We start from the raw sequence: 10,228 nt of genomic DNA, 5'->3' as shown, positions 1-10,228 counted from the left end.
AACATGAATGAGGTGCGTATAAAGGTGGCTTAACAATTGAATTTCCAGCCATTTCCGTACCTCGGCATTCCACAATGCGCCTTGTAGCCTGATAGCCTGGATGTCAGACTGTTCCCAGGGCCTACACGGGCCAGCTCCTCGGTTCCAGAGCCGACATGCCCCGAGGAAATTTTGCCACAGCCCCCTTGAGTTGAACCTCGACGCTGGCTAACTCATGGTACAGACATGTGTTTTCCCGAATCCCCAGATTTGTTTATTTGTTTAGTAGGAATTTTAGAGAAAGGGAAGGCAAAACAGGTGCATACGCACATTTTCAAGTTGCCCACCGCCATACAAAAAAACACAACAACATTAATATACATTTAAAAATCAACATACTCAACATTATTTGAATATATACAAAACAGATAATAAAATATTTAAGTTACGCATAATCTAAAGTAATGTATACATGATGAATTATGCTGGAACAGAACTTAGTGAGGTCTTGAGGCAATGTAATAACTGCACTCACATAAATCGGTCCAGGTACATGAAGATCAAAACTGTAGTGTGTGTGTGTGTGTTGAATCTTATGTAATTGGCCTTGAGTTGTTTTGGTTTAAATGTTATAATATCAGATATAGCCGAAGGGACTTGTATTGCCTAGCGTGCACGTGCTATATGGGTCTGGCGTCTAGACTACACAGCAGAACGTTTTTGGGCACAACAACAATGGTTGGCTGAAGTGTCAGTCAGTCAATCCATTTGGGCTTCCCCCTTTGTGTCCATTGATTTCAACCAGTTAACCGAAATTGTTCCAATCTCCTAACATCTTTACGGAAAGAATGCGCGTTCACACGAAAACCGTTTACCTAACAAATGTGATTCTGACAATGAAAACAAGTCAGTTTTCGTCTTCTATTTCTGGGTGAAAGCACTTTATCTGCTAATAGTAAATATAAAACTATACCCAAAGGTAAGATAAGGTCAGGTAAGGTAGAGCCTGATAAAAGCAGTTTTGGATTAAAACCAAGTGAATGGAACTTTGCGGTAACTCGGTTATGGAGCCTCCCCTCTACAGTTTCACCCTGCTGTAGATCTCTTACTGATTTCCGTAATGGTCTCTCCGCTAAATTCTGTTTTGATAAACAAACACCAAGGGAACTTGGAAACAAGATAATGGAATTCGCTCGGGGCTTGACCAATTCCCCGCCCGCTTTGTCCAAGGGCATTTCTGCGCTCCGAGTCGTCTAATAGGCGTCCTTGCTATTCACCGGAAAAGAAAGAAACATTTAAGCTTGACATTTGACAAAATTAAATCTCAAAACTTTTTAAAAATCGCTTTCAGTCAGTTCAAGTATTGAAAGTTAATGGGCTAAAAAGCCGTACTTTTGTTCCGACGTGTTGACGGTCTATAGCTTGTAAATTGTGATGAACAGAAGTTGAAAAACAACCAAACATGTCAAGTTGTTTTTTCCACAAGTCTTTACGACTTCTTAGGTTATTTCTCTGTGCCCTGAACATTGCCAAGGCCGTTGTGTACATAACAAAAATCAGATGGCCTGACACGGATCCCTCTAAAAACACTACATGACTCGCCCTGAAGTTCAAGTCTAATAATGCCGAGGATAGGACTGAAAAGAGCAAGTGCACCTCACATTCCTTTTTACTTTGTTGCTAATCTTGTAGCGTAGCTCTGGGCGCATACTTGGCCGTAACCCACTTATGTGGGTAATTGGGCCCGACATAAATGTCGGTGTGCATCTCCAAGGTTGCTAATCCCTCGGCTGTGGGTGGAATTTGAGCCCTGTGCCCGGGGCTCCTGACCCGACCGTTTGACACCGGGTCCTGACCCTCGGCGCTGTACGTTTCCCCTGTGTACCGGCGATTCTTACAACCAGCACAGAAAAGAACAGGAAATAGTAATGCCTTCAAATATCAGAGTTATCAAGCAAGAATAAAGGTGTTCAAAAACTTGTATTTTTCAATTACAGTTAGGGCATCATCACTAGAAAGCTTTAAACAACTCCTGCAATTAAACGTGCAAATATTAGGTGTAAGAGGTCGTTCTGTGTAATTTAGCCATCTGCCGTCGCTACCAAGTTGCAGTACAGTCTCAAGACTTGCATATACATTGTTAGTGCCATGACGAGTGATGATAGTAAGAGCTTTTAGTATTTGAAGAAAGGATACAACAAGACGTTGGCGTTAATCTTTCAAATATCAATAAGATTACGCCTTGGCAACATGTTCTTTGTCTGGTCTAGTAACATTTTAGCTTTAAATTCAAGTTCAGTACAATTCATCTAAAAAAAGCTATAATGTGTGTGTCCGTGTGTGTGTGGGCGCGCGCGCGCGCGTGTATGCGTGTGTGCGTGTGTATGTGTGTGTGCGTGTGTGTGTGTGTGCATTCATTTACCAGCCACAGCCAAACCTCCTGACCAACCCCCAAATGTTTTAAACATCGGCTTTAAACACCAGCCGACTTTGCGCCAACCTCCTAACCATAGTCGGGAGACGCTTGGCTAGTGGTCGGGAGGCCAAATTCGTGAATGTGGGAATTAAAGTGGCTGTACGGTCCCATTAGATTACCTGATGGCCCAACCACCCGCCCAGGCCAGACACACATAAAGCCTTAAAGCCTATAAACCCGCGGTTCTAAAGATAACATCACTACAATAATGTAATTAAGACGTTCTTTATGTCACAGTCTGGAAGAAAAGAAATTAAGATTGTATTCTTCTTTTGTCAGCGGTGAGCTCATGAGGCTAAAATCAGCAATTTGTTAGAGTTGTCCACCAATGTGTTTTATATATATTTCCGACGCAATTCAGCCGTTCAACGTTACAATGTACGTGTATTTTTCTTTTGAAATAAACCAAAAAGAGTAGATTGAGGCTTTTTTATTTCAAGTGGTCAGCCGATGGCCATGCATTACCTTCAAACGCTAAACGTCACATCTTGTGCGCTAAGTACATATCTAACTCAAAGAATGCTTGCTTGCTGTGTTGCTTGCTGTGTGTCTTGCTTGATTAGATAAAAGAGGCACATTATAGTGTATTATCTGATTACAGAAACCGACTTTAGAGAAATTTAATTGAATGATAATAAACACCAATCTTGGAATACAGTCTGATTGTCCTGACCAACAAAAAAATAAACTCACTCACTCACAAAAAAAAGAACTTAAAGTCCGATAAGAAACGCATAAAACACGTTAAGAATAAGCCTTTATCTCTGCCTGGAGAGTAATTCGGACAAAAGTTGTCACCCTCGAATGACCCGTACTCTTCAGCTGTGCTGTCAGACTGGAATGAAAACATCTCCGGGAGCCTTGAGTCGCCCTGCCGGCCACATTCCGGGCGAACCGACGGTCAGGGCGACAGTCGGGCCTGAGGACGACCCCTCAAGGATGTTCCACAACTTGTAATGATAATAATAATAATGGTTTATTCGAAGCATTTTGTACTAAGTAGCAGAGTCCTGGGAATTCGGTCCTGAATTGCTCTGACTTTCACACATATTGCTTTAGAATTATTCGTCGTTGCCATTTCGGACTAAAAATAAGTTGAAAGCTTATCAAAATACAAAATGAAATGATAAACTTGTCTGTAAATAATTATCTATTTAACGTGACTGCATGCAGTCTCAACGCACATTTATCAATACTGTAAATCACTTTATGTTGGCGGAAGCAAAAGTTTGAGGTGGTGGCAGGTGTAGGAAAAAGAAAGTCGGCGAATTATTTGTTCATGGTACTGATAAGTTCGCGGTACGGAAGTGACCACAAAAACCGCGAACAAAGGTACCGCGAAAAATCGTTTATCATGACATGCAGTATTTCACTTTTTCTAAAAAATGTTTTCGTTCTGGCAGTTGATGATGGTTCAGTCTGTAACAAGATATGGTGATGCCTCTCCTCTTGTTGGTGGAAACTTGCACGTAGAAGTAAGAAGGTTTGTTTGAGACTTTATTCAGGAAAAACACCAGTCGGCCTGAGATCACGGGGGAAGAGCTAAGAGTCAGATAAAATATACAGATAGCAATAAAAATCCGTAAATATATATCCTTACACATATATGATATTACAAAACATTATAACAAAATGGACGGGTAAGTTATTGAAAATCTGTTATTGTTCTATTTTTACATGATCATTTTTGATATTGAATGTCTTCTAAGTCAAAGCAAGATTTCACTTATGTATTCCGATATGAATATTTATTTTCTTTCGGCAACGAATGGTTATCAAACTTCACCAAGCTACATCGTCCCACCAAGCCTCCACTGCTAGCGATAACCTACTGAACTGTAGGCTTTCTAACCGTCCCACCCAAGGTTTCCCTACCCGGGGCCTGACCGCAGCCCTGGTGCCGACAACATACGCCTGGACAGTGCCTTTCGACGCCGCCCCTCGCCCAGCCCGTAGATATTTTAAGCTCGATTCTGATCTTTTAATGGAGGACGAGAGTCGGGAAAATTTGCGGAGGAATGCGGGGACTACACCCCGCGTCTCTGTCCGAGCCCCGCTGTGTCAACAGTCCGTAATCGTATAAATCGGTGGAGTTCTGGTGTGTCGAACGGGGAGTATCTGTGAGGAAGGTAGCCTGGTGGTCAGACCATCGTATACTCGTCTGTGTCTCTACGGTTCTGGGAGCACTCCCCGCCCGCCCTTGCTCATTAATTCAATTAGTTCATCTACATGACGGAGAAATTCTAGCGTGGCAATATTTATAATAGAAAGGCCATGTGGAAAGATCTGGCACGTCAGTGCTTAGGAAAAAGTTAATTGCAAATTCATTCCTTCGACACGAAATTCATGCCCGAGGGTTAATTGCAATGACATAATAGTAAACAGTAAAAAGTACCATAATGATACCACTAATGCTACTTTTAATATAGTTATTGTTGGGGTTGATTTCTTTTCTGTGTGCCATGTAGTATGTATGTATGAATTCATGTATGAATTGGGAGGTGGTAAGCGACATTCAATTTTTTTGTAGGCTGGAAAGGTGAATAAAGCTAGGAAACATTTTTGGTGACCATTTCAAATGACTTATCTCTTTCAGTATATTAGGTCTTATTCAATACTTTTTTTTGTACTTTGCCATACATTGTACCATGTGCAATTGTCGTGCAATAAAGTTTTTCTTCTCTTTCGGAGCCGTAAAGAGGGCGCAATGGGAAATAGTAGGACTGGGCCGGTAAAAGTCAGCCTGTGGAGAACGGTAACCAGGTTACCAGAAGGCGATGTGGTCCTGAGCACGGCCCGACAGGCTTGTTGTAGGAGTGATGGATGAGGTTGGGAAAGAGGAGACGGTGAATGGGTGGTGGGGAGGGGAGAGTGGAACGTTTAGCCCCGTGTTTACTACTACATGTACCTACCGGAGAGGGCGTTTCGGGACGTTCGCTGCTGGTGAGGTGAAATTTTCTCTCCAGGATTTCCCCCAATTTTCTCATCACTGATGCATACTTTGCTCAGCTGTTTGGATGACGAATTTGCTAATTTTGAAAAAGAAAAGTACAAAACCACGACAGAAATTGAACAGGGCGTTTTGGGATGATCGCTCGTGCGGTGAAATGTTCTCCCCAGGATTTCCAACTTTGTCATCAGTTGTGTGAAGACTTTACTCAGCAGTTTAGATAACGAATTAGCCAAATTTGAAAAAAAGGACAGAATTTGTTAATTTGGAAATTGTTAGTTTCTAGTCGCACTAGTGCTTACTACAACATTTTGTTTGCTGAAGATAGAGAAAAATAAGTCTAGACCGAAAAGAAGATCGAAAGATTTGAGAATATAAAAGAGGATTCCTTTTGGGGGTAACTAATTTGTTAATCAGTTGTTAACTAGTTAATAAAAAACAAGATACAGAACGTGATGAAAGCTTAAGGAAACATAATGTAGCGTTCTCCCCACACGAAAAGATATCGCGGAGAATAGTTCAAATGCCACACTCCATCCAAGGTCACGCTTCCAATTGGAGAATCTCTCGGTGGGCCCCATTTTTTCTCCGAGGGTCGGACGTGTTGAAAGATACTGTTGCGGTGTTCCCTGCTCAGCCTGGGTCCGTCTATTTTTGTCTGCAGACCCGCGGCATACCTACAGGGACACAGGCTCGCCCCGGGACCCGGCCTGACACGTACCGGTGTAACCCTGTACGGGCAGAGGAAGGGGGGAGGGGGGCGGTCAGGTCCGGGGCTGGGAGGATGAACTTGTCGGAAGTGCCAGCTCAGATCTCAGGTGTACGACCAGGTGTTCTCTCTTCATTACAACACAGCTGACCCAAGACAGTTTCGTTTACGTCTTTGTCTTTTACGACACTATTAAGTTTTAAACAAGTTTCTGATACCATATTCAGTATACGTTTGTGAAGGTTTAATAGACATCGAGTATCTGTAATAATATTTTAATAACTTCCATACATATGGATAAAATGTGTGCGTGTTTAATAAACAGACTCAGTGGTCCTGTGTATTTATGTATATGTGTGCGTGTGTGTCTGTGTGTGCGCGCGCAAACGTGTGTGTGAACCATTTAGACCTGGAAGCATTAAAATTTGTTATCATGATGTGAAGAACAATTGAAACCAATAAAGAGTCTTGCTTGCCCTGCCCTCCTCTCAGAAACGTGCATCGGACAATAACAAGATTTGATACATCAACAACTTGTAGCCACACCACTAGCCTTTCACTGATTCACCCATTTGTGGATTGTTTATCTTGAACTTTAAACCAATTTCGTAAGTGCTATCATTTTCTTCCATCAAGGAATTCAACCACTGCTTAAAAGAAATCTGATTAAATGCATCCAACCAGAAGAAAAACAAATATAGCGCTGCAAAGCACAAAATTTTAACCAAGTCAGAAGTTACGATTCTAAGAATAAGAATCTATAAAATATTATGTTAGAATAGTTTGATATCAATATGTATTGTGTTGTCATATCTACCACTAGCCATATATCATGCCCTTGAACCTGTGAAAGAACTCCACAGTGGTATAGACCTACATGTGTTCCGTGTTTTCGTTTGGCTTACTTTTCTATTGCCGACCGTCTCAGAGATAACGTCTTAAAGAGCTCTTCTCCGCGTGTCTCCGACCTCCGAACACCCAAGTTGAATCCTGCTTGTCTTGCGGCTCGAGTTCTGCTGTTTGGAGGCCGGAGTTTATTTGGACAGGATCGCAATTACTTCCAGGGACGGCCCCGCCCGTGTCGCCTGGTCCGCTCCCGGCACCTTCGGGGACCGCCTGCTGTTGCTTTTGGTAAAGTTTCCTCCGGTCGGGTGCAGAGGGCAGCGCACACGATCGCACCGGGGCGAGGGGGGAAGCTGGGCGGGCGTGCCTTCATCTGGCTCCCGAGGGATGGGACGGCGGTGTGTCGGTGGTGACGAGAACTCTCACCTGTCCGTGGGGCTTAGCCTCTACCAGGCTTCGGGACGCGGCTGGTATGAGTAGAAATTGGCCAAATAGCAGATAACATGCCAGGGGAGTTGGTTTACTAAAGGTGTACGGTTTTGGGAGGTACTTTATAGCGGACCAACTCCCCTGACATACCATCTGTCTATTTAGACAATTTCTACTCTCTTTTCAGCCGGTTTCCAAGACCTGGTAAAAGCTACACCAGTGTTGGGTGTTTTCTTCTGGGATATTTTCTCACCTCTAAGCTGAAACACCTGTTGATGTTCCCGCGAAGCTGAAGATGAAGCTGTCAGCTTGACTCGGATTGAGATAAGGATCTCCGCGTGTCTTAGAAATGAGATCCAGGACATCAAGACGTTTCTCAAGACGTTGCTACAATCCAAGATCTTCGCCAGGTGTTTGGGCAATAAACACATCATCTTATAAACTCCGTATTTTTCCTTCCTATATATTACAGTCGTTTGTTTCTAACCTTCGCCGCAAAGACCGTTAACACGTTTTCACTGAAAGCTTCAGTATATCAGTATATTTGTTTTGGATACGATAGCTAACACAAAAGGTATATCTAGATTTTTACGATAATCCAGATGCGAATGTCAATAGAAGTTTCTTAAAAGATACTTTATCTCCTGATAGATCACTCAATTCTACAGCCTGCAAGACATTATACTTCCACTTACCTATTTGTATTACAGATATAAATTGCATGGGCTGACGAAATTGTGATTGTATCCTACAAAAACAATAAATAGTGATCGCGAACATAAAACTTAAGGTGTCAAGGAAAAAATAACGTATGTTGTAAAATGTAGTATAATGTAGACGTAGTCCCTCACACCATTGTATTTTCTTTTTTCATACATGTTGTTTTTATGCAATTAGCCCTCGGGCATATATTTGCACTTTCTTATATTGTTTTTTTTTTTCTTGTCGCCGTTAAGATTTTTTTCTGTCTCCTTATTTCGGAAGTTCTTTCAACCCATAATTCCTAACAGTGCTAGCCTGGTGTAGTCTCTAGATCCCATTATTAAGTCTCAAATATTTCGGATAGCAGTCTATTGTGTTCCCGCTGGAATTGTCGGAAATTATTAGACAGCATTCCGACGGAATTCTCGAACAGAACAAGGCCGTACGGGGCAGTGGCCGGGATGCCGATACTAGCTACCAGACCCAATCATTACAGGGCTCCAAATCATTTTTTTCATACATGCACTGGTGTGTACTGGTGCAAATTATCTTACCCGCAGCACCTAAATTTTAGGAAGTATATACATGTATTGCACTAAAAACTTTTCAGAAACCATTGACATTATTTCTTTTATACTTCAGTGGTGATAACAGTAGATGCAGCAAAAACAAAGACGTACACCTACATGTATATGATACCCAGTACATAGACCACTGCAGGTTAGGTGCAGGTAGACATTAGAAATACCTGCACAGTTCCAATTTTACCTGCACTAACCTGCATATACACTCAGTATTTCGAGCCCTGCATTAATACGTTCCTTTCATCGGAGGCAGTTCTGGGACCCTCCGGAAGCAATTGTATTTTCTGTTGGATTGAACTAAGCCGCAAACTCGGAAACTCTAACTAGTGCAGGGTCCGGTGGTGGATTCAACTTTCTACTTTACGACTCTCTCCTTAAACCGGCAACACGAGGGTCTGCAGCGGAGTAGTTATGTGACACCGGAGAACTGTAAATACTTCGGCGGGAACGTTTGGAGTTAAGACGGCGGGATTCGGCTGTAAATTCTGCTCCCCTGTCTGTAATGTGGGTCGGGAAAACAAAGCTAGCCGTACTCCAGGGCCGTGCTGTCTGCTACTGGAAAAGATATAAGAACGTGTTGGTCATGACATCTGAAATTACCGTGAAATTGTGGGAGACTTTGCAAGAAATTCACTGAAATCAACTCTGTATGTGTGTGTGTGTGTGTGTGTGTGTGTGTGTGTGTGTGCGTGTGTGTGTGTGTGTGTGTGTATGTGTACATATATGGTTATAGAGTTTCAGATGTCTGTCTGTCTGTCTCTTTGTTTATGTGTGCATGCGTGTATGAGTATGTGTGTGTGTGTGTATTTGTGTGTGTACGCATGTTTGTGTATGTATGTATGTTTGTGTGTGTGCATGTATGTTTTTGTGAGTGTATTTTTATTTGTTTGAGCGTGTGTATGTACAAAAGGTTTAACGAAAACAACTCTACTCGTAAACATCTCGTACATCTGTTGCGTTAAACGCTAAGAAAACCTCTTCCACCAATAACATCTCTCTTTTTCATTCCCCTCAGGCTGGGGGGGGGGGAGGTTGGAGGACTAGCATTTGTTTATTTGTTAACTTAACTAAAAGATTTAACACCAATGGAGTGGAAATCAAAACACGGTGACTAAAACCACGTTTACAGGTTGTCTCCCAACACAGTAGCGAGAGATTCGTCACCGAGGACTGAAAAAAATGTACAATTACTAAAGGCGCCAAAGGAGTTCAGAGACTTAAAACTTGTCGGCCAACACATCAAATCCTCTGGCGAACTATTGTTCTATTTGGCCAGTCTCCACATGTACGTATACTGTATTTCAGCCAACGACTCAACATGGGACTAACAATAAGAACCGTGCCTATCTACTTCTATGCCTGGTTCTGGGTTGTCTACACGTATCCAAGAACGAAGATTTGTTCTTGGCATGATTCTGGATACGCTTCGACTATCCAGGACCGCGTGAGGGCATGGTTCTGGATAAAGCACGGTTTTGGATGTATGTGGACTATCCAGAATCGTGCCTGAGCATTGTTCCAGATAGAGCACGGTTCTGGATACAACACGGCCCACG

The sequence above is a fragment of the Branchiostoma belcheri genome, unplaced genomic scaffold, assembly GCF_001625305.1.
Source record: "Branchiostoma belcheri isolate BF01 breed outbred unplaced genomic scaffold, Haploidv18h27 scaffold11, whole genome shotgun sequence".
NCBI lineage: Eukaryota > Metazoa > Chordata > Leptocardii > Amphioxiformes > Branchiostomatidae > Branchiostoma > Branchiostoma belcheri.
This window is presented reverse-complemented; position numbering follows the sequence as displayed.